This window comes from Acomys minous (assembly GCF_964271855.1).
Source record: "Acomys minous genome assembly, chromosome: 3".
In the NCBI taxonomy this organism is placed as follows: domain Eukaryota; kingdom Metazoa; phylum Chordata; class Mammalia; order Rodentia; family Muridae; genus Acomys; species Acomys minous.
This window is the reverse complement of record NC_140485.1, coordinates 47,295,819-47,320,153: the sequence shown is the minus strand read 5'-3', so window position 1 is coordinate 47,320,153 and position 24,335 is coordinate 47,295,819. Positions and strand designations below refer to the sequence as shown.

Genomic DNA, 24,335 nt, shown 5'->3' with positions numbered 1-24,335 from the left:
AGGCTTATGTACATGAGCAGTTGGTGTGCAGTTGTAGGCAAACTTTGGGGAGGTAGTGGAGCCTTTAGGAGGAACAGCCTTGATGGAGGAAGCATTTCACTGGAGGGTGGCTTTGAGGATTTATAGCTTTGCTCCATTTCCTGATTCATCTCTGTTTCCTGTGTGGGGTTAACATGTAAGCAGTCAGCTCCCCACTTTTGCTGATGCGCAATGCCTACTCCACTAGATGGACTCCATCACTCTAAAACTATAAGTTAAAATAAACCCTTAAACAAAAAAAAAAATCAGAGTTGAGTCATATATCATCCTCTTTCAGTTGCCTTGTCGTAGTTTCCCACTGATGTTAGTTACATTTTCAGTAACATTAAGAGACAGCCTATGGGATCTTCCACACTCTAGAAACACTCTTATTTTGTCTGTTGAAAAAAATGCCCAATTTTCATCAGGTTGTTTGGAACAATTGCCACTGTTAATTATGTAATTCCTTTTTTTAACCTATAAATTCAGTAACTTATTAGTTAATGAGATGAGATGAATAACCGGCAAAGTACTTGAAAGTAGGGTTTATATTGCTGGGGTTTGTCTGCATCCTTACAGGGAAAGCCAGGTGGCAGGAATGGCTCAATGCTGTGGCAGCAGAAACATAAAGCTAAGTTGCTCACAACTCTACAGACTAGGGAGAAAGAGGTGACCATAGAAAGGCCAGTACCAAAAAAACCTACTTCATCTACCTAATAAAGTTTCCACAGCCCCCAAGTATCACCACATAGAAAACAAGTTATTGTCCTGTTATCTCTCTTCAATTGCTTCCTTTGAAATATTCCAACCAGCAGGAGATCAAAGCAGAAGCTATGTCTCTCAGTCAAATTTTGTGCAGAGCACAAGGTGTCTCACGGTTGTGTGGGGGCACTGAAGCACTTAGAAGGGACGAGAGCTCCACAAATCACCAACAAAGCAAAACAAAACAAAACAAAACAAAAACAAAACAAAAAACAAACAAAAAACCCACTGGGCTCAAAAGGGCCTGCGGAGACTGATACACCAAATAAGGTCTAATCATGGGGAGGACCTAGACCCCCCTCAGTTGCAGCAGATATGTAGATCGGTCTCCATTTGGGTACTCTATTAAGGGAAACAGTGATTTCCCTGTCATGGGCTCTGTTGCCTGCACGTTGATCACTTCCCCCTGGTGAGTTGCCTTACCAGGTCACAGAGGAAGAAGATTCAGGCAGTCTTAATGAGACTTGATGAGCTGGCGTCTGTTGGTTAGGAGAGGAGGGCTCCCTTTTCAGGAGGACTAGAAGAGAGGAATAGGGGAAAAGAAGGAAAGAAGGTTAAAATGAAGGAGAAAATGAGGGAAGGGGTTACAATTGTGATGTATATAGAATACATTTAAAAAATAATTTTAATATAATTTAATTAAAAAACATTAATATACCACATAATCAGTGATATAGGTAATACATGATTTATGCACACATTTATATAGGACATAAAAATGTACAATAGTAGTGTATAATGACGACTTGAAAACGTAAGCTCTGGTAAAATATAGATAGTATTAAAAGCATTTCATAAAACATATATATATATTTACCCCTAAAATTTGCCTACTAAGGTTTGACAAAGGGGATATTAACTTCTGCACTATTTTAATTGAATTAACATAATTAAGAAAATATATTCTTTCTAGCATACACTCAGTATCATAATTTGTATTTAATGTTTTCTAATGTTCCTTTTTATTTTATTAGTTTATTCAGATTACAACTCAATTGTTATCTCATCACTTGTATCCTCCTCCCTCTTTCACCCTATCCCCCTCCCCTAGGTCTATGACCAAGGAGGACACCTTCCCCAACTATATGGCCATAGACTATCAAGTCTCTTTTTGGTAGCCTGCTTATTCTTTCTTTGAGTGCCATCAGGATTCCTCCCCAAGAGGAGGTGGTCAAATATGGAGCACCAGAGTTCAGTCAGAGTCAGTCCCCGCTATCCACATAACTGTGGAGAATGTCCGGTCCATTTGGCTACATCAGAGTAGGGGTTCGATATTTATCATGTGTATTGTCCTTGGTTAGTGAAATAGTTTGATCAGACCTCCTCATCTGACAAGGGTGTAATATCTAAAACACATAAAGAAATCAAGAAAATAAACACCACCAAACCAAATAACCCAATTGAGAAATGGGGCTCAGAACTACACAGAGAATTCTCAACAGAGGAATATCAAATGGCTGAGAAACACTTAAAGAAATGCTCCACCTCTTTAGCCATCAGAGAAACACAAATCAAAACAACTCTGAGATTCCATCTTATACCCATCAGAATGGCTAAGATCAAAAATTCAAGTGACACCACATGCTGGTGAGGATGTGGAAAGAAAAAGAGGAACACTCCTTCATTGCTGGTGGGAAAGCAAACTTGTACAACCACTTTGGAAATCTATCTGGCACTTTCTCGGAAAACTGGAAATAGGGCTTCCTCAAGACTCAGCTATTCCACACCTTGGAATATACCCAGAAAATGCTCCACCACACAACAAGGACATACGCTCAACCATGTTCATAGCAGCCTTATTCATAATAGCCAGAACTTGTATTTAATGTTCTAACATTCATTTTTTTAAATATTACTGTCTCTTACTAAAAGTATAATGATATTTGTGTCTCTGGATGCTACATTATTTCTGTCTTTGAGCCTTGAGCCCTTCTCCGTGGAAACCTTAGTGGTTTCTATATATGGCTTAGAAGTACTTCTGAAGAGGCCAGTGAATAGCCACAGGAGCCAAGTTCACCTTGGAAATAAATTCTGAAGAACTGTAGCCTTCCATCACAAAGAAAGCAGCCCTGGGGCATCATTGTTGCATGTTACCAACTGTCTGATACTTATTTAAGTCACAGTGGCACATGGCTGGAAGGCGGCCTTTTAGAAGAATGGGAGCTGATGATGAAAGCCAGCCAGTGGCGCTGGGCGAAGGGCACACGTTCAGAGCGGGTAAAAGCAACCAGTGCAAAGCATACCTTAGAGTATCTAGAGTTCAAACACAGCCCTAAACACACAGCAGAGTGAGAAAACGCAGTAGTATGAAAAACTGTTTTAATGTCTATCATAAAAAATTTTAAGTTGTAATATTGGATTGGTTTGAAACCAAATGAGTTAGGTTTTATAGTTCTGAAGTTAAAAAAAAAAAAAAGTTAACATCTTCTTAGAGGATACTTTATTACTGTATATAATTGTGAGATTTTTCTTCTAAAATACTTTGTGTATTTAGTATAAAGTTTAAGAATTCACCCATTTGTACAGGGTACTTTAAATGTAACCTGAGCGTAATTTTAAAACTCTTGCTATATGCCTTACAGTAACACAGACATCTAATACCAAGCCTGTCATCTGTTTATTAACCATCTAAGGATAGCATTCAGTAATCTTTTTGTTGTGTAAAATAACAGAGGGTAAATTAAAAATTAAAGACCATATTAGTTTTTAAAATTATTCATCTGCCTGCAGTTACAAATAAGCCATGGGCAATATGTGAATATTTTGTTGTTGTTGTTTTCCATAGAACGGTTAATATAAGACAAGAAAAAAGTGAGATTTGTTTTATGGGGAGGCATAGCATTTGATTTAGGGTACATATGATGCAACCAATCTAAAAAAGAAATTTTGAATAAGTAGAGAGTCACTAATCTTTATTTCAGCATTAATTTTACATTAGTCTGTTCATTTTGTAAACCTCCAAACTTGGCTGAGAATCTTGGACAAGTGATGTCTTAGTTTTGAATGAGAAGTAGAAATAACCCATCCAAATGGATCTGCCAGTTTTATGGAGTCATTAAAAAGAAAAATGTTATATAAATGTGTAATCAACTTTTAATACAAAGATGGCTGATTGCTTTATAATGGTATCTTAGTTGCTAAATTTGTTTTTATTAGCATTTTAATGGTAGAAGTAATTATATATTATGTAATCATATTTTAGAAAATTTTATATTATCAAATAAGTACTTTAGTGTCATCAGTATTGATATCCATCTATAGATTGTTGAGATAATTCTCCTCAGTTTTTTGTACAATTATCAAAATATAAATATACATAAAGAAAATTGTGAAACTCAAAGGTATGATTTTTTTGGAAAGAGTAATACACTTTATTGTCAATTCTTTTTCTCTTAAGCATTTCATTGTTCTATGACATTTTTTTATTTCTAAAAATTATCTTATTTCTCAAGATATTTAACTACTTTGAAACTAAAGTTCAGTTACATTTACACAGTTACATTTTTTCTTCTCTGTGCAATTGTAAATGAAGTCTATATCCTGTGCTAAAGAATTTTGTTTTCTGAGGCTTTGGAGTGACTGGGGACACACAGAGGACAGGTCGGGGTCAGTTGGAGGTACCTAATATGAAAAAATAAAGATTACTCTTCACCTTTGATAAAAGACCATGTCTTAAAATACTAGATTAAATTTCAGAGTAGCATCCAGAGGGCAAATTTCCAACACAATCCTAATTTTCTTTGAGAAGTATTAAGACATGAAAATGAGTTACCGGGGATAAGAAGATTGATGATTCCCCAAACCCTGGATTCCTGTGAACACATGAGACCTCCCCGCAAAGAATGATGTTGTGCAAACGAACTAGTCTTATGAATAGTCACAACTTGACTGTGGAACCCTCAGTCTAGGTCAGGAACCAGCTCTCCAGCTCATTCTCAGTATGAAAAATGTCTCACATTTTAAAATGAACTCTCTCCATTTCTATCACTATAAAGGGATTGAGTCTTTATTCTGGGACACAATCATCTGAAACTTTCAGCAAATGAATGTAAGATTCAGAATTGTGCCTGTGTAGCATAACTATATTGCACCTACAAAGTTGATCAGCTATAAAAGATGCACACTTCCACATTAAGTTACATTTCCTGGATAAAAGTAAGGAAGACTAACTTGGACACTGGATACAGAACACAAATGGTTTTTATAAGGTTAAAAGGCTAGGTAAATCCAAAAGTAGGCTCAAAATGATGGAAGATGATGGCAGAGAAGTCATGGGGTTAAATGCAGGAAAGACCTAATTTTTTTCAAGTGTTCTAAGGTAGAATTTAAGAGTGTTAAGAAATCCTGAAAATACTTACACAAGGACAGTTCTTTGTTGTTAGTACTATTTAGCATTTCCCTGGCTTCCCAGTTTGTTTTAATGAAGAAAGAACTTAGTAGCTGACATATAGGCCCTCGAATATTACTGGCAAATCCTTCCCAGTTGCAGGCTGCCTTGAGTGTGCAGCATCCAGCCAGGCAGCACATTCCTTTTTCAGCATCTGGCAGGACTTCATAGAGCAATTTGATGGCTTTAGGCACTCCAGCTCCATTCTGAGAGCACCTCATTCACCTGAAAGGACTAATGTGACTATGCTGGGGCATCAAACCACATCCTTTGTTTCAAGTGGCCTTATTACAGTTAAGTGCCCCTCTAAGTTTATGGAGGCTTCATGAAATTCTCTTGTTGTGAAATAAACCTTGAACTGTACAGGACATTAGCCCTTCTGCAGTAATTATCACTTGGAACATTTTGGTGTGTCTATTCACAAAAATTAAGCAGAAAATATGTGGTTCACTGTGATACTTGTCACTGATTGGTATGTGAGGCCCATGAGTCATTCATATGTGAAGTAGGATTAGAAGTTGGGGACATGGCTTTGTGGCAAGTGGAATTATAATAAGTGCTCTTTGGCATGTGGAAATAGTCTATTGCTTGGTTTTGTTGTGTTACATAAGAATATTGCTACAGTTCCTCCTAAAGCCCTTATCTCAGTGCTAGCCACAAAGTTGGAACCTAATAAAAACTTTTCTCAAATGATCTTTTCGCTTGTTTTTGATTTTTATCATAGATAGTGAAGGCTAGACTGCTTGACTGAGGAACCCAAAGACCCTGAAACGTCTAAACTCAACTACCTCCAGAGCCATGGCCGCTACCTTGGCAAAGAAGAGTCTGGATAATAATAAGCACCTGGGGGCATAAGTAACCGATAACTAAGATGATGGATTTGGAAGACTACAAAGAAAAATTCTAGAAAGCTTTTAAGTGTTAAGCCACAAATATTCTAACACCTAAAAGCTTGCCAGTCATAACATCACCTGCTGTGATGGATCAAGGTCCTTGATACTCACAGCTCAGAAGTTGCACATTAGTTTCTGGGTCTCCAGACATTGGCACTCACAGTCAAGTGTAATAAACCTGTTGACCTGGACCATACTGCTGTGTATTTGTTCTTTTACCCTAGGCTTGTCACCATATGCTTCAAGTTCTCAAAGCCTAGAAGTAGAGCTTTGGAGTTTTTCAGCCTACTTATCATTGGTGCTCAAAATTTACATTCTGCAAATATTAAAGGGAGTGTTCCTGCACCTACTTGGTAATTGACTTCACAGAATAATTAGTCCTCCTTTTATGGTAACAGGAGTATTCTCCTTTTAATGCTGAAACAGTCCTGCTATCATATATATGTCATACATACATATATGTGTGTGTGTGTGTAATTTCTTTTTTATACATTCATACATGTATATAGTTCATACTAATGATCCCCACCCCCAATTTTCTCTTTAGCTCTTTCTACTTCCAGGATACTCACCTGCGTCCCCATGAAAATTCTTTCTCACATTACTATTTGTTTATTTCTTTAATACACTAAGTTAACCAGTGTTATAGGTTTGAACTTATTCATTAAATCCTGGTGAGCTCATAGGTAGATGAACAACTAAAGGAAATGACACCCCCTCCTACATAAGATAGGTGTAGGAGCATCAGCGATTAAAACAGTAAATGTAGAAAACAGTTTCACATCATTATCAATGTGGAAATGCAAGCGGTATAATCTCTGTACTTTCAGCGTTTTCCTAGAGTCAGCCTATTTTTATTTGTTACTATTTTATCCTTTGGGCTTTAAATATTTTTAAATACTCACTTATTTTATAATTACGTTCCAGCACAGGATTTGTTGGAATTGAATCTGCAGTCCATTCTTCCAGCATAACTGTGAGGATCTCCCTGGCCCTGTCTCCTGAGTGCTAGAATTACATACTGTGCCTCAGTGCAGGGCTTTGACTCCCGTTTATTTTTAATTTTTATTTCCCAAGTGACAACTGAGTATAACTAGAGGCATAATATAATGTTTTGTGGCTTGCTTGCTTGCATTATGGATTGATTACAGAGGATTAATTAGCATCTGGGTCACCTTAAGTATTCATTGTTTCTTCAGGAAAATCCATTAAAATACCATCCAGCTGTTTTGTTATATGTATTGATTATGGTTGGTTTATTAATACAGCAGAAGAGAACTCACCCTGATACAGTGCAGCCAATTTGTCATCGTTTACTGTGTATCATGACCCATCTGTCAATAGTAACACCTTGGAATGTTTGCAACTGGCCTTTTTGTCTCACAACACACTCTAAGGTGTCATTGTTTCTCATTGCTAGGAGTCCTTTGTTTGCAGGTCTTTTAAGTGAAGGAAACAGAGAGGCTGCTGACAATATTAGGCTTTCTTACAGTTGAGGAAAAGAAGCACTGAAGGTATGAGAAAGTTATCTGAAAAACTGCCAAACATGTGCATTAATTTCTCTTATGAACAGAAAAAAATTGAAATTTTAATTAAGTTGTATTGCTTCCCTGACAGAAGTTTCTGAAGTTTTATTATCTAAAGTATAAACTTCAAGAGAATAACCACCTCACCCACCTAAGTCTTTAAAATATCCTTTAAAGGAAAGTTTTGTGGGGTTTTTTTTGCTTTTAATATATTTTTTAAATTTATCCATATTATATCCCATGCCCTGTATCCTCCCATTCCTCCCTCCCTCCTATTTCCCAATTACTCCCCTCCCCTGTGACTGTGACTGAGGGGGACTTCCTCCCCCTCTATATGCTCAGAAATCAGGAGTCAAATTATCAGGAGAATCTTGGATCCAGATTGAAATAGAATACTAAGTAAACTATGTAGATTATGCAAACAATCAAGGCATGGAGTAGTAGATAGTCAGACATTACAATTCTAAGGCCCTATGTCTATCCACATTTAGCATATTGTAAATGCAGATTCAGAGAGAAGCAATTTGTTTTAAATTGTTTACAACTTAATTTTGTTTAAAATATAGTCTCACATAATCAGCAACATACCATTTTTATATTAAGAGATTTATGGAAAAATGAGCTAAATAATTTTTAATTTTCTCGTTGTTTTATACTAGATATTGTTTTGCAGTTCTCTTTTGAATTTTTCTGTCTGGTTAGCATATATAAAGTGAATTAAAATACAATTTCAATTGGTCCTATACTTAATCTTTTGTTTATCTTGATTTTTTTTCATTTACTAGTCTAAAATATCTAAAATAATGCCCAGATATAGGCTTATCTAGAAACAGTATTTCCTTTCTGCAACACTTAGGTGAAGGCAAGAGGACTATTAGTTTGAGGACAGAGACACTTGGGGTTATTTGTGGAAGTTCAAGGCCAGTTGGAAGTAAATAGTGAAGATCTGCCTCACAAAAGAATAAACAACACTATATAAAACAAAATTAAAAACATGAATTTGGATTTATTGGGCTTGTTGGGATTCTTTGAATTCAGAGGAATTCTAGAACCTAGGTAGAAATTACTGCTTTCTTTGGAAGTTTTTGAAGACATATTTCAAAATCAGAATTACAGGGCAAAGTATTACCCTAGAATGAGCAATCAGAAGTAAAAACTTCCCTGAACCATGAATGTAACATTTATATAATTCCTGATTGTTTCATGGTTCTTCTTGTTATATGTATTTTATTTTATTTGTGTGTAATAATAAAAATACTTATGCCAAAAAAGAACTGTGATGAAAAAATATAATAGTAATAATAATAATAATAATAATAATAATAATAATAATAATAATAATAATAATAAATAAAAATAAAGACATTCTTATGGATGTCACATTAAATTATTAAAGAGAATCAATGCAGCATTGTGGAAGAAGAGGAAAAGCAAGAACAATAATATTTGGGAAAACAAACGTTTTTGATCCATTTGCAATAAGATATGAAAAGCAAGGAGAATTAGATAGCCCAAGATGGTTGTATAAAAGCAACAACATTCCAACTCATTCAATTAAATTTCTGCCATATATGGCCATCAAGACAATGAGTAAAGTGCTTGTTTTGCAACCCTGAAAACCTGAGTTTATTCCTTTCTAACATAGGAAGTTGAGAGGAATGAACTAAATGTGGAAAGGGGTTTCTTACCATACAAGTAGGGTATGACATATATACAAAATACATATGTCATACACATATATAATAATAACAATAAATAAATTTATTTATTTATTGATATTAGTAGTAGTAGTAAATGAAATGCCTATTATAGAGATAAGGCTATTTGTCATAAACTATCTCAACAATTTTATATGATAATTTTTGTTGTTTTTCTAGATCACTTATTTGCTACCTTCTTGGTGAAAGGCTGACCATGGCAAATGGAAATAATTTTCAAATTTTCACTTATTCTATTCATTTTAAAAATTAGAAAATATGAAATTAAAAGTCTACTATTTCTGTGCTGTGTGATTCTTGGTTGAGGTAAAATACAATTCATAAAGGTCCTGAGAATTCAATTCACCTTTGAAAAATAACTTAATACAAAAATATAGAAATATTAAAATAGAGATGGATATACTGGCTGCACATACTGCTCCTAGACAGTGTTAGGGTTGAACTACAGTCCTGTCTTCCCAGTAGTTATGTTGATGTATATTTTTTTTTGATGAGTAACTTTATTTAATATGATCTGACTATTTTTGTATTCAATAATATCTCTATTTCTTAATTTGATACTGATATATGACATAATTGAAGAGTATATAATTGCTTGTTCATAGATAATTAGTATTTAATACTAATTATAGAGGTTTTGCAAATACCAACAAAGATTCATTTGGGGCTACTTTGGGAAGTGGATGGAATCAATGAAGCATTTTGTTTTTTTCTATTGAGCTATTCATATTTACGTATATGGTGTGTCTGTTTAGGTATTTTCATGAGTGTGCAGGTACCAACTGAGACCAGATGAGGGAGGTGAATTCTTAGATCCTGAGTTATAGGTAGTCATGAGCTACCCAATAAATGTACTATGAACCAAACTCCTGTCCTCTGGCAGAGCAACGAGTACACTCAGGCACTCAGTCATCTTTCCAGCCACCTGTGTTTACTTAAAGCACCTCTGCTCTTGGAGCCATGATTTTTTTTTTTCAAAGGACTTATTGTACAATTGGCTTGGGAAAGGTTTTTACAAGACAGATGGATTCTTATTTCTTCCTTTTCCTATTTCCATCCTCCTTCCCTTTCTTTTTTCCCTTCATCCCTCCTCTCTCCATTCTCTTTTTATTTACTCTTTAATTTCATTCCTTCTATTTCCTTCATTTTAAAAAATAATAATAAAATACTGAATCACACGATCCTCCACATTCAAGAGGGAGGAAATGTTAAGGACAAGGTCCAGTGCTTCATAGAACATCGGCATGAGTTTAATTTGGAAAACTGAAGTCTTAGCGTGGTAATGAAGTTGCCTCAGCACAAGGCTACACCAATGCCAGCTCCCAAGAGTAGTATCAGAGACCAAGCAAAATGAGCAGGCTTTTGAAATGGGAAAGAAATGTCAGCAGTGTAGGGCAGGGCAAAGAGTGTCCATTTAAAAATTTGGTGGTGACAATAGGAAGTTTGTAGTGTGGGATGGGTATTTACAGCGATGAGGTGTTATTGTCACAGTTGTCAAAAGACTAATGCAAATAAAACATTTATGTATTACTAAAGACAATAAAATCTACTTGCTAGTTATAAGGAAAGGGAACTAAAAGACTAATAGTAAAGTTTAGTTTTGTATTCTAAGTATGAGAATTATCATAAATGAATTGATTCTTTTTAACATATAGACAATAGAGTCTTGGTGATAGATTATAGACAGAGAGACATATATATGACTGATAGATGATAGATAGATAGATAGATGATAGATAGATAGATAGATAGATAGATAGATAGATAGATAGATAATAGATAGATGATGATAGATGATTGAGCTGACTGTGTGTGTTTATACATACAACAACTCTACAGCTGTTACTTAAAGAGATATCAAAACAGTTGCAACCCTAGAGTTCTGATTCCATCTCATATATAAATCTTTGTTTTTATTATTATTCTCTACTTTAGCCACAGAGGAGATAATGGTTGTATGACTAGGTATAACAATGCAGCATATATGATTGACATCAACACCATTGTAAACACTCTTATTTGACAAATGTAGGAAAGTTTATTGAGAAATTAAATGACAAAGGTAATGAATTTAGATACAATGGAAGAAATGGCAAACCGTAAACATATGTTGACTTAAAAATAAAAGGCATAGCTGGGTGTGGTGGCACATGCCTTTAGTCCCAGCACTCAGGAGGCAGAGGCAGGTGGATCTCTGTGAGTTCCAGGACAGCCTGGTCTACAAAGCGGGTCCAGGACAGCCAAGGCTACACAGAGAAACCCTGTCTCAGAAAAATAAAAACTAAAAAGTAATAAAATAAAAGGCATAAATTAAGGCATAAATATTTTAGTTATTATGTAATTTAAACTACTAATTTCATAAATAATGACAAAATTAGAAAAATCATATTTAAAAAATATCATACTAAAAATAATGCACACAAGAAATAGCTGTACTCAATATCACAAGACAGCTACATCGGTTTAAATTTCCACACAACCAAAGCATATCAATTGAACAGGGGAAATAATCTCACTTGAAAATGGAAAATTTCAAAAGACTACCTTACTTATAAGCAATAAGATGATTGAAATTATTTAGCCCCTTACATGTGACAAAATTTCATGATAACATTTGTATGACTTTTCTTCCAAACTTTAATATTGTGGATCAAATAGTGAACCAAATCAGGGAAATTTTTGAGCAGTATTCTTCAAAATAATTTTATTACCTTTAAAATAACAGTCACAGAAGTCAAAAGTATAAAGAAAATTAACTCAAAATTTGAAATTACAGAGAAATAAAATTTGATTTCTTCTGTGAATCTAGTTCAAATCATCATAAATAATATTGTAAATTTTGTCTTTTTGAACAATGAATTCTTTTGTTAGCAGTAGCAGATCATGACATGGTCACCTTCAAATTTTAAAATGTTCAAAGAATAAAATATTTTTAATTTGAAGAGACTTGATACCAAAACAACAAGGGATTGCTATGTAGCTTTTTGATGAAAGCACCTGTCAGCCAAGTGTAAGAGCCTGTGTTTACATCCTCGAGAAGATATCGAAGGAAACCAACAATTTCAGGCCAGTTAAATGGATGAACAGGTAAAAGATGCTTGCCTTGCAAGTCTGGAAACCAGAATTATATAGAAGTGTGTGGAAATAATGTACCTCATAAAGTTTTCCTCTCACCCTCATATATGCCCTGTGTCACATTAATGCCAAAATAAACTGGAAAAAGGTTTTTAAAGTAACTTCTTATTACCAAACAAGCATTCATAAAGTCTAATATGACTAAGGATAGTTTTATACAATGCTCATATTTAAAAGTAGCTTTTGGTTTATAATTTAATTGTGGGTTAACAACTTTGGCACCTATATTTTAATTGTATCATAATATATAGTAGTATAATTTAGCCCAGAGGATTACATAAAATAAACAGCATTAATTGGTCACATAATCCTAATACAGATCGTGTTTACCCAAATGCAATATTCTCCACATGCTGACTTGTGAATCGATGCTCTAGGGAAGAAGAAAATTTGAGTTAGCTCCAAAATGTGCCATAAACTTGAAATAGTGCAAAGCACCACGTTGGTTCTAGGGAAATGCTTGTAGGGAAATGATTCAAAGTTAAGAAAAAGATGGTGAAAAAAAAAGAGTATAAATATGTGATTACTATTAAGTTTCACCTCCTTGAGGACTAGTTGTCATGGTACCAGATCGTGCCATGAAAGCTTCTGAAGGAGGCAGGTCTCCAACGGTCTTACTAACTATAGCATTTAAGAATCAAGTCAGTGGCAAATATGGCATGATAATCCCAAGGGTGCAATAGCATTATGCACACCTCGGTGGTAACCAACACCTCTCTAAATGGACTTAAGATTTGCTCAACAGAAAAGAAACATGCCTGGCACTGGAATCTAGCTATGTAGTTAGCACTAGTAAAGCCATGGTTAATAAAGGAGTATCTACAACCATTCATTTACTAAGCCAGCATAATCTCAAATAACAATCTCCAAAGTTTGCTCTAATACCAACAAATTAGTGTAATCTTCACCTTTCATAAATGAAATGTCTCTTTGTAAAAGTTGGGGACAACTACAGATAAAATGAACCCATTAAAATGCAGAGTTGTGGAGCTCAGGCCAGTGGATATGTCTTCAAACACTTCTGCACCCAAGACTCAGGGGGGCATTTCAGAAGAGGGAATACAAATATTAGTCAAACGATCAGTGTGTTTGCATGATAATGTCTCCTAATAATGTCAAAAGCTTAACACAGAAAAACTTACCAATTTGACTGCTCAACCATGAGGTGAACAAGGACACCAGCAATAGATGTGCCATTGTATAGAGAAAAGCCCATTGTATGAAATGTTTACATTTAGAAACATGGCTATATCAGTATATGTACATATATATATATATATATATGCAACTATAATAAGAAAATAGGTCATGTATCTTAAGGAGAGTGGGGAGGAGATAGAGGAAGGTTTTGAGAGTTGAAAGATAATGGAAAGTGTTGTAATTATATTATTAATATCATATTTTTAAATGCACATGTCAGCAAGGGTTGGCGGCACACAACTTTAATCCCACCATTCCAGAGGCAGGTGGATTGCTGTGAGTTCAAGACTAGACTGGCCTACAAAGTGACTCCAGGACAGCCAGTGCTACACACAAAGAAACCTTGTCTCAGGAAACAAACAAACAAACAACAAAAAAACAAAAACAAAAACAAAAATGCACATGGCCTACTTAAATCTGCAACATACGTCGAGAGAAACTGTTGTAGGCCTTTATTCTATTATATTCTATTCTATTTTTCAATAATATTTTTTATTTTTACAATATACATTTATATTATTCCACATATATACAATAAACTACCTATAGCAAGAATAACCGTGACACAATCAGGAATTATATAAATGTTACATTCTTAGTGTTTTGGCTATTTGCATTTGTCAACCTTTAAGAAAATATCTTCGCTATCTTGGTGCATCTACAATTCTGAAAATAAATCAATCTCCATCCATCACACCTTGTGGTTACCAACTTAAAACATCTTTCTACGCCTAAAAACATCTTAACCCCTAAACAACTAAACTTCGTTGTAGAACTAAACTATCTTGTCTTCAACTCCATCAGAGATTGAGAAGGAATAAAACTTAATTACCTGAGTATACCAGGAGTGCAAGTTAGTAACTTTACAAATGAGAAGATGACAGAGACAGTTTGCTACCGGAAGAGTCACCCAAAACTCTTTATAATGTTGGAGCATCATCTTCATCCTGCTATCCTAATATATCTGACAGACATATGTGTGAGGCAGGAATTATTGAGACATAATTTTAATGTATAACTGAGTGTGAAAATAGTCCTAGATACTAAAATATAATGTGTTTTTTGTTATAAATGTGAGAAAAAATTTCAGCATACTATTTATTAGATAAAAAATGGGGCATAGACTATAAAATGTACCTGGTGCTCTCTTAAGCTTTCTATTTTCTTAACTACTTCCTCCTTTCCCTCGTCTACATTAACTACTCTGTGCATCTTCAATATTATCTATCTATTTCTCTATCTATCTATCTATCTATCTATCTATCTATCTATCTACTATAATCTATCTATCTGGTTGGTTCGTTAACAGAGCCCTAGATGTCCTGGACTTTGTATATCAGGCTAGCCTTGAATTTACAGAGATATGGCCTGCCTCTGTCTTCTGATTGCTAGGATTGAAGGCATGAGCCAGCAATTATGTGATATTTCCTTTGTGTTTGTTAAGAATCCAATGCTATATCTACTTATAAGGTTAAAAAATACTTATACTTTGCTTTGAAGCAAAAATATTACTATGTGTCCCTGGGTGTCTTGAAGCTACTGCGTAGGCCAGGCTAGGGACAGTCTCATGGTGACACACCTTCTTCTAAACTCTGCATGATAGAGTCAAAGGTATACACATGGCTCTAAGTTTCTTTCTTGGTTTTGAATCAAGTCTCTTCTGTAATCCTTGTTCCAAATTACGTTATAATTTGTAAAGGATAATACCAATCTTATAGAATGGAAACTCACATGAATAGATGTATTTGGCCACAAAATGTACTAATGAAGAATCATAGCCTTAACATTTGGATTTATTGTTTGTACATATGTATAAATAATGCACATTGGGTAATGAGACAATTAATTTGGCACACTTTCAAAGAATTTTTATTTTAAAATTTAAAATTATTCTTCTTCCTTCCCCTCTCTCTCCCCTGTCTCTCTCTCTCTCTCTCTTTCTCTCTCTCTCTCTCTCTCTCTCTCTCTCTCTCTCTCTCTCTCTCTCTCTCACTCACATATGTGTGTGTACACAACTTCATACCTACAATTGATATGAGCACAACTCCAAACATAAAACTGGTTCTATTCACAATGTCCATCCAAGTGATCACTCTTAGATGTTCAGGTTGATATTAAAGCTCTGGTCTCCACAAAGCCTTGTTATTTCTCAAAGCCCATTCTAAGAATTATTTGCACTTTGTACACTATGAATAAATCAATATCCTATTAATAAAGCAAACTCAACCTCTAACCCTGGCATTTAGGGTGTGGAGGCAGGAGAATGACCACAAATATGGGGCTATTCTTGTCTATATAGAAAAATCCTAGTTTAAAGAAGCCACAAAAATGCTTTGTCAATAAGTATGTCAGTGAAGCATCACTAGGGTCTATAAAAACATTTCTTTATTGCACTTCAAAATACATAAACACTCAACTTTCATATGTCTCTGATTATTTTTCTATTTTGTTCAATTTTATCATGCTGGGTAAGTTATCACATACTTGCATTTAGACACATAGGTTGTATGCCAAAGGGATTGAAACACATTATAAATCTACTTTTCTTAAGCTTGTGTTACCTCTAGCATTGGTTTATTTTACTTTCAAGAAGTCTCTTAATTTGATTGACATTTGGTGTAATAAATTGCCTTTGCTCTTGAATACATTTTCTTGATTGTAGCCACAAGAACTGCATCTCCTGATAAGTGAATATGTTTTGATTTTCAGATGTAAATAGTCATGTAATTAAAGCAACCTTCTGTTATCCTCATTTGTCAGTGACAAGAAGTAGTGTTTTATTTAGTATTGGAGATGTAAATTTTAATGCCTTATAAGTGCAGTCTTTTAGTCTGCTCTTGGGTAGCAAAACATATCTACTATATAGAATTTACCCTTTAGTTTGCTCCAAAATAATATCAGGCTAAGCACATATCTATTTTTAAAGAGTTGCTGACTAAAAAAAATGTTACTTTAAAATGCCTATATTAAAGAAAACTAATAAATATGCTGTATTGACCTAGAATCAGACCATACTTGCACCATAAATCTCCTGGAAGACTGTAAACTGATATAGACACTAAAAAAAATAGTAAGTATTTGACAATATTTGTACAGATATGAAAAGATGCCTTTTGACTTTCACCTTCAGGAAAAGATGATGACAAAAGAGTCCTGTGAACTTAAATCACTTTTCAAAATAAAAAGTAATCAAGAATTGGGGAAACGAGTCAATGGGTGAAGCACTTACAGGGAAAGTGCAAAGCACTGAGTTCCATGACGAGCACACTTGCAATGCTGGATGCAGGAATAAGCTTCCAACTCCTAAAACGAAGTGAGAAGCCAACATAAAATAATCCCGAGAAGCAAGCTAGCCTGGCAACAAGAGAACCTGTCTCAAAGAAGCTGAATGGTGAGGACTGCACAGTACCTGAGGCAGTCTTCAGAGCTCCACACGTGTTTTATGGAACATGTGCACCCTCGTTCGTACATGCACCCTTCCTTCATACATACACACTTACATGCATACACATGCGTGCCACACAAACTGATACAAACATAAATAAATAAATTTGTGTACACATACATAAACATATACACGTGTCACACAAACATATATACACATGTGCACAGACACACGCACATACACATGCACACGCACACAAAGTTAAAATCTCTGGACCAGTATCTAGTGACACTTCTTATTTCACTGGCTGTTTGGGTAGTCGTCCTGTCTATTAAAGTGGTTTATATAAAACCACTAATAAGTATGCACATATGGCGATTATCTCTTCAACAAAATTCATTCTTTAGCAAGGATTGTATTCTCCAAAAAGAAACTAAATGGTTAAACTATTTGTTTCTAATCATATTTTACTTACTGAAATCCAAAAGGATAAACATTTTTAAATATCTGGGGCCAGGCGTAGTGGCGCACACATTTAATCCCAGCGCTCGGGAGGCAGAGGCAGGCAGATCACTGTGAGTTTGAGGCCAGCCTGGTCTACAAAGTGACTCCAGAACAGCCAAGGCTACACAGAGAAACACTGTCTCGAAAAACCTAAGAAAAAGAAAAAAAAAAGAAAAATAATCTGAGTTTGTGTTAATCATTTTCTCTATAACACACTAAGTAATTTGTCAACTAATAATAGTAACAATGCACACAACTGAAATATTTTATAGTCAGCACAGAGATAGCCACAGCAGCGTATTCTCCTAGTACGGACTGATAAATACCACGATTTATTGAAAGAGCCTGCTATACTGACAGAAATTTATGTATAAACCCAGACTCAATGCACACTGAGAAATATGTTTTTCTTTAAATCATAGAAATGAATACAGATTCATTAGACTTTGCATACTATTCTGTATGATGTCATCTTTTCGTGAGTATTGCATGGGATTTAGTTTTGAGCATTGTATCTTGCGTCAGTTCCTGTGTGCTGAAATAGCAAGCAGGTATGTGTCACCATATCCAGAGTCCATGTTTTCTTAAATTGTTACAAACATATTGATAGCAGATTTTTTGTAGGGCTTGTGGTTAATTTTAAACAGCAACTGGGTAAGAAGTCAAACCGGAGATATAGCTTATAAGGAAATGGTCAATAGTAGGTGTAGGCAAAGGGAATCAGAACATTTTGACATTTTTATTCCTCTCTATGTATGTTTGGTATGATGCCTGTATGGACAATGACAGAAATAAAGTTGGCTTGTGTTGTGCTTGTGTAAATGTGCATATTGAAGAGTAGATATTTACTTACATGTGCCTTTCTGATTTTTATATTGTCTTTATTTTTAAAAAGGTATATCAAAGTATAATTTATATGCAATAACCTCCGCACTTTAACTTGGGTCATTAGATGTATTTGGACATGCGTAATTAATAACTATGTTTTGATTAAAATAATTTACAGGAACAGACACGACCCAACATTCTTGCACCCTTTTTAAATGCTGAGATCATTTACTTATCTATAATAATAAATTCTGAAGTGCCTATGGCTGCACTGTAAACAATGGAGATATGCTATATAACTGATGTCTAGAACTGGGTCATCCAAAACATTTACAATTATTAAACAATAACAGCCTCCTACCATTTAGGCCCCTACACACTGCAAATAGACATATTCTCTGTTTCCATCAATATGACTACTGTACATACTCATAATTGAGTCATGAAATATTCTACATTATATGATTATTTCACTCATACAAGATCTTTCGCTATTCCTTTTGCTATCCGTCCTCCTCCATCATCTCTCATCCATTCTGTCTCTGTCTGTGTTTCCATCTATCCCATTACATTATTCCTTCTGATTTTGGATGGAAGATTTTCTTGACTCAGCATCCAAGGAGGTAGATGAGCTTGTAGTAGAATTATTGGTGTGTGGTATTGTGTGGTATCATGTGTTTTATAATGAGATGTAGTAGGCTGATTTGTAACTATACCACTCCTGTATGAAGACTAAGTACCATTTAATGGACTTGTGCAATATGTTTTCTTTATGCATTCACGTGTCAATGGAAAAGCCATATTTTCATTAAAATGTATGAAAGGACCTAATATATTTTTGAGGCCTTTGGCTGTTGTTTTGACTTGGTGTTGTGATGTTTGCTAGTTTGCTTGTTTGTTTTGAGAGATAGAAAATATGTAGTTAGGTGGATAGGCTATGATGAGGAACTGAGAAAGAAGAAAAATATGCCCAAAATATGGTAAAATAAAACTTGAAAAGAGTAAAGATAGTTGAATAGGTCAATATTTTTTGCTGACAACTTGTTAGTTTGTACTTCTTTAGCCACTATTTTTAATAAATATGTGTATTAATTTATGCATGTGCATATAGATGATACAAACATAGAGCTTTAGTAATGCACGCAAAATTAATTTTCAACAAACATTACTAACAAACATTAAGGCTTGCTTGAGAATAGTTAAACAATTTGAATACTTAATACATAGGAGATCATCAGACTGTAATAACATGGTACTCATTCTTCAGATAGCTTCAATCTGTTCTTTATGATTATGTGTAAATAGTAACATCCAGTATTGAGAAACATTTAAATTAATAACTATAAGATAGTCTTTAAATAAATACTTCGTGAAGAGGAAATACCAGTTCCTTTTGGAAGCCTTGCTTGACATCCTCCTTTAGATCATACAATAATTCTTGTAGGGAACCCTTTACTGAAGTCGAATGACTCTAAAATTGAATGCTTTGAGATGCAGCAAGTGGTATATTTCAAATGGTTCCCTAGCTTTTACTATAATGCTCAAGTAGTCAAATCTCAGTGGATAGTCTCCAAAAGGAAGAAAGAAAGGTATAACAGGGTGAGATGGAGGAAGGAATGCAGGGCTTCTTTACAAACTAACAACTTAATTTATTAATGTTTTATTCTTACCATTTATTGTAAGATAACAGAATAGAAAAGGTTGATAAAAATGCATCCACTTTAAAATATTCTTCCTCAATGGTTTCAACTATGTCAGAAAAATACCACTTTTTAAACCTGCTTAAAATGTGCTCTTTATCACATAGGATCAATGTTGATAACTTTTTCTTAAATAAAAATAAAAGATGACATGCTTCAAGTTAAGTTATCTGCCTAGTCTACATGGGGTTTTGTCTTTAGGATAGGTACAGAAACAGTTGCATAATCTAGTAGTAACTATTAAAGTAAAAAATAAGAAGGACTTGAGTCCAGAGCTCTTTATGGGACCGAGAACTCAAGGTCAGATACGAATGCTATAGACCCTGGAGAACCTACTGTCATTACTCTGCTGATGGTACGTAGTATTAAACTGACTCCTAGTAACTGACTTCTACTTCTAAGAGTAATACACACCTCTCATCAGAGAAGCTGCTTCTTTCTATAGGTGACAACATAGTGTTCCACAACTTGTCAATGTACAGAGAAAACATAATTTTGAACCCTCAGTGGGATCATCTTTGCCATACTCCTTCCTTCTAAGTCTCAGGAATACCTATGCAAGAAGGTGTAGGAAGTTTGTGAGATACAGAGGCAGTAAATGACTACAGTTAAACAGTGCTTTCTGGATATGAAATGGAAGTTGCACATATTAACTGACAGAAATTGTGACGGTGTGCACAAAATGTACACAAAAGGCATCAAAACAAAGTCCCAGCCTAGATTGGAGAGAGGACAGTGAGTCCCATCACAGCTGAAAATCTTAACAATTGGTGCCTCTGCCTTGCCATGTAGGAAGAGTCAATTTCTTCAGGAACATGGTTTCTGGTAGGCAGCTTGTGCTCCAGTGGAAGGCTTTAAACCCATGTACAAAGAAAGAACTATTATTAAATAGTCACATTGAGTGTGTATATGTTATCATTTGAAATTAAAAAAATAATAATACATGAAGTTGAGAGGCACATGTGCTAGGGACTTCTTGAAGGGTTTAGAAAGAAGGGGTTGGGGAATTGCTCTGCTCAAAATATATATGTATATTATGTTCTTATATTATAAAAAATGATTTTTAATGAAGGAGAAAAAATATTTTAAAAACCTAAGAATACAAGCCAGGATAAAATAACAAGATAGTTGGTCTTTGTGCTTGGAGCAGGAAACTGAGTTGAGACTGTCTTTGCTATAATATGTTTCATAAAACTATTAAAGAAAAAGTTAAACACATTGTTCTGTGTGACAAGAGGTTTTTTGTGTGTTTTTTGTTTGTTTGTGTTTGTGTGTGTGTGTGATTTTTTTTTTGTTTTGTTTTTTTTTTTTTTTTAGTATAATGGCATTTAGAATGAGTTTTGAGCCAAGCCAGGTGTGGTAGTACACACCTTTAATCCCAGCACTCAGGAGACAGAGGCAGGAAGCTCGTTGTGAGCTCGAGGCCAGCCTAGTCTAACAAAGTGAATCAAGGATAACCAGAATTATTATACAGAGAAAGACTGTCTCAAAATACTTTAAAAAAAAAAGAATGAGTTTTGAGATAATAATATATTTGTTGTGAAAGACCCCCAAAGGGAGACCCTCACTCAAGCCTCGGGATGGCGTGCACCCAAAGACACACAAACGACCATCTTGCTGTAAACACATGAGGCAGTTTATTGGTGGAGCTCCGGGTCGACATGTATCTCACGCAGGAGACAGAGGGGTCGACCCAGAAGCCCAGGGGTTAGGGGTTTATATGGGCAAGGGTCAGGGGGAGTGGGACGTTTTGACGCGGCCACACACGATTGGTTGTTTCAAACATTTGAACATCAGCAAATTGCATAGGCAGATCTGGGGTAAGCTCAGACTTAATCACATGGGAACAGTCCTTGGTTCCTGTTTTTCTTGGAACCCGACGGTAGATGTTTATCTGAGCTAACGACACATCTGGTTAAACTTAAACCTGGAACATTGTGTGTGGGCCTCAAGGGGGGATAAGATTGGATGAGGGGTCTTGGCTCATTACTCACTCGACCATGTCCGGTACCTGTTTCTCTCAGGAATTTATCCTTGTGCATCCTCCCTATCTTTTATGGCCAGCCAGTCCCTGGAACACTCAATAGGCCTTTGTCTCCTAGCTCTGCATTCTTTGTGACTTATCATCTGGGACCTTGGGCTAGCATACTTGTCGACCTGTACTTATGAGTTAGAGAGCTCTGCTGTTCTGGTTGCTTTAATGCTAATTAAAAATTTTCCCTTTCAGTTGGAGAAAATCAAGTATATATCCTTGGACTGGTACAAAAACAACTTTTTAAAAAGAAGATGCGAGTTTGATATTTCAAGTTTTCAGAACTGTGGTATTCTATTCTGAATTGTAATTTTCAAAGGATTAACAAAGTGATGTTATATAGTTTAAAATAATCATATATAATTTTGTCACTTCTGTAGTATATTTATATATTTACATGTGTGAATGCATATACACATACACAAATAGATATATTGAAGTGTCCCAGCCCATGGGAAAAATCGAATCAGGGTTCACCTGAAAGAGGGAGTAGGCATTGAAAGGAGGATACAGAGACAAGAGAAATTACTGATCAAGATTCCCTTTAATGCGGACAAGTAAGACTTTATATAGTAAGGTCAATAGGATCTATTCTGATCCCTCTCTCCCTAGCCCCCAAGGCAAGAAGGACACAATAGCCTGAATAGCTCCCTGTAAGAACTTCCTATTACTGAGTAGCTCTCTGAAAGGATTTCCTTAACCCTCCAGGTGTTTCTCAGTATGAAAGTCCCTACTTCTTTCAAAGGCAAATAGTCCAAGGATGGCCTGGAACAAAAAGACCTCCTCTGGAAGAGCTCAGCAACTGGATGGTTACAGGGTCACAGCATGCAGCCTAAGCATGGGATTTCTGTCATGGCAGAATTTGGCATGGTTCCCTACAGAGCACAAGTCATATTATATTTAAATATTACATATTAAGTAATATATTTATTATATCTGATCTATGATAAGTATTATGGGAAGATATAAAGGTAAAAAAAGTATAAAGCCTCACCCACTTAGATGTTAGTATGTGATCAATATATTAAAAGTATAAGAGTGTGCAGAATAGGAGTTTGCTAGAGATTATCCTGTAATCTGAAGAAATGCAATGAAGGGAGTTATACAGGTTGTTTACAGATGGATATTGAATACTTATTAAATAAGAAAGGATTTGGTTTTGTTAGAAAATATCAATTAAACACAAAAGATATTGAATGAAATTTGGTACAGTATGCCCTGAAAGAGCTATGCACTGCCTCACCAAACTCCAGTGATATTATACACTAACAAAAGTAACTAAAATGTTACACACCTCAAATTTCTCTCTAGTTGTTGGTCAGGGGAATACAAGAATATTCAAAAACAGCATGGGTCATTCATTGCCATTCTCCTTGGCTGCCATCAAGAATATGAAAGTAAAAACCTATGGCTGAAGGCACTGCACTTTTCTAAGACAGAAAGTGTAGGAGTCAAACTACAGTTGACCTGGGTGCCTCCTTTTGGAAGCCTGACATTTGTACTATTGGATGACACTTTACAGTCTGCTAATTCACTGAACTATAAGCCTGAGGACCATAGTAACACTAACAAGATATCACTAATAAAACAATTCTGACACTTTAATCTTGGGGAGTAAACAACAAAGGCATAACTGGCATAAGGTCTACTCAGTAAGAAGGAACTTGTGCCTGGTGTTAAAAATGTAGGGAACAATCCCCATGTCTGGAAATACCACCTGGCCAGTAAGGAAAAAAAAATTACCACAAATGCAGATTGGTCAGTCTTATATCTTGTCTTCACACTTGCCCAGTGAGCCTTTTACCAATGGATCATATCTCTAGTTCAGTAATATGAAAACTCTTATTTTCAATGACTCCTGGGAGAAAACCATTTCTTATATTAGAAATACAAGTAACAAAGGGTGTGTCTATTTGTGACAAATATTTCTTTTTCAATAATGAAATGCAAACAGCTATCATAGAAGGAAGTTCCCCATGCTTAGATTTGTATACATTCATTTATTTATCTATCTATGTATCTATTTATTTATTTTTGGTTAGTCATTCATCTTGACCACATTTTCATTCCTCATTAGGTCCAACAAGTAGGCTATTTCCTTCCTCTGTTCCAATTAGAAAAGAAAATCAAGGGGAAACTAAAATAAAAATCACAATTTATGGTTTCCAGCTCTACTCAGAAAAGCATTTTGTCATTTTCCTTCTAAACACCTTTAAAAACACTTATATCTTCAATGATATCCAAGGT

The 24,335-nt window shown here is 35.1% G+C and overlaps 1 pseudogene across 1 annotated transcript in view; it reads right to left on the bottom strand.

Annotated features, from left to right (window-relative positions):
• Nucleotides 1-2,897: 2,897 nt before the first annotated feature.
• LOC311593131 overlaps nucleotides 2,898-24,335 on the bottom strand; it is a 75,115-nt pseudogene continuing 53,677 nt past the window's right edge. The window contains exon 3 of the transcript in view: nucleotides 2,898-3,052. The product of the transcript in view is annotated as an uncharacterized misc_RNA (transcript). The remainder of the gene's footprint in view (nucleotides 3,053-24,335) is intronic.